The following is a 2,384-nucleotide window of genomic DNA, read 5'->3' on the forward strand; positions in this document are numbered from 1 at the left end:
ATGGAGGCAGATGGCAGCCAAGAGTAACATTTGGGAGATGAATCAAAGACAGTTTTGCTCAAAGATATTGTATCCCCTGACCCTGCCGTATACAGCCTGTATGTTCCTGTGTTGGATAGATCAGTATTTCTTCTTTGCCCATTGCTTTACTTCATCATTGACTCAGGGCTGCAGTTAGGTAATTGTCTAATTTGAAGGGCTGAAATATGGCAGCACTACTGCTGAATCTAAGGTCGAGTCGTATCGTCTTTTTTTCCCTCTCTTGTTCTGTCTTCTCTATTTCTCCCTCTACCTCTTTTTTCCTTAAGATGGTTTGGAATCAGCAGGTTAGAGCCGATGGGTAGAAGTAGTTCTGGAGAGGCTTGTTTGGGTGCAACATTAAACAAACGCCATCTCCCCACCATTGGAGCAGTTCGCTAGTGGAAGAAACTACTATTTGAGTAGAGAACTTGCTGTCATATACACAAGTAAAAGCCATGCAGTCTCTCCTCATAAATGCTATAGAGAGAAGAGGAGTAGAAACGTAAGATCCACCATCCGTTTCACATTCTGGTTGTAGGTCTGTGAGTATCTGTTGAAGAGTTTTGAATGGGTGGTGACCGGAATGGTAATTACACAGGCCCCCAGTTGTGGCTGCTTGTGAGGGTTGAGGTTCAAGTCCAGGCCAACGGCAGCTAGAGGAGCATTTTACTGAGCAGAGGAGCAGGGTCAGAACTCGGCCAATGTATGACATCAGTGAGGCTTGAATTGGGGCTGCAAACCTGATTTTTCATATCCTTTTCTCTGTATGGGCCCTGTTTTCCTCAAGTGTCTCTTGGCCAATGAGATGTGGCTCTTTGTTTGATTCCTCCTAATAAATTTGAGTGTGAATTTATGTAAATAAATAACCTTCACTTTGTCCTTGCTGGTTTGGCTTGATTGATTTTGAACATGGAGTATGTTGAGAAAGATCCCCACTGCAGTCTGGATTTATCAGTAGCGCTTTCTTTGTTCCATCCTTTTTTTTCTCTGTCATATTTGACAATATTTTATTACATCTACTACACATTTAAGATTTCTGTCTCTGAATTAAACTTCTTGTCATTATCTAGTGGCTTTTGTGCTTCCAAATGGTGATGTCTTCCTGAAAATCTACATCAAGGTTTATTAATTAAACTTTCATTTAGTTAACATTTGCCTGATAGGAATTTTTATTCCTCTCATTCCCCTCACCTCTTAACACTGCTTTTTTTTTCAATCCTTGAAGCATTTTGCCTGTCTTACGAAAACTACATTCTGCATCATAATTATTAGTGTCCTTGACTTACTCAGCGGTTGGTCTGTGTGTCCCTTGAGAGCAGGCCGGTGTTTCTGATGATTGCTGCATCCCCTGCAGTGCTGTGGGAGATAACGGCTCTGCTTTGGCTCTTTCTCCCATTCATAGGATTATCACAACACTACCCTGTATTGGGAAGTAATATGCTGTGCTCCCAAGTGCTCAGGAAGGCACTGGCCCCCAGGATCTGGTGGTGCAGGCTTTTGGTTTCAGAGCATTCATTGGTAAGGGAGATGCAGGGTCCCTCAGAGTCGAAACCAAAGATCTTATTGCAGATAGAACTTGGTTACAAGTTGAAAAATCCCAATGTTGTACTTAAAAATAACCAATACCAAGGAAAGTGTAAATCTGATCATGTAGGAGCTTTATAGTTTATGAAGTCTTCCTTCTGCTCTGAGGGACAATTTTATATTTTTAACAGGAAAGTAATAGTTGAATACCTTATATGCCAAGCACTGTCCATATAATATCTATAATATTGATTCCATTTTATAATTGTGGAAACTAAAGCTCAGGGAATGGAGGAAACTTGTCCAAAGTCATATATAGTAAGTGATAAAATGTGGTTAGGAAGGAAAGAAAACCTCAATGATAAACCTACCATTTACTAAGTGATTTTTAAGTTCCAGGCACTGAGAAAATCAGTTTACGTGTTTCATGTAGGGCTTGCAGTAAACCCAGTGGGTAGGCATTGTTGTGTTTTAGTCTAGGAATTTAAAGCTCCCAAGGTTAAATAATATGTTCAAGTCACTCAGCTTTAAATTGTAAAACTGACATTTAGACTGGATCTGACTTGAGAGCCCTTACCACTAGGTGATGGGGCCCCTTACCCTTAAATATATTTTAGACCCTACACATCTACACCTCACTCCACTGGACATAAATATTTTTAAATAAAATATTTTTCACCAGAACCTCACTCCCCTGTCTCCTGCCATCACCTATGCACCCATAGGCCTTTCTCCTTACAGCTCATAGCAGAAACGAAAGCCTGATAGTTATTTCTTTGAGTGTGCTAATTTTTTGCTATGCCAAAAGCATAATATTGTGGGACTGGGCATTAGGGATC

This window comes from Manis javanica, unplaced genomic scaffold (assembly GCF_040802235.1).
Source record: "Manis javanica isolate MJ-LG unplaced genomic scaffold, MJ_LKY HiC_scaffold_25, whole genome shotgun sequence".
NCBI lineage: Eukaryota > Metazoa > Chordata > Mammalia > Pholidota > Manidae > Manis > Manis javanica.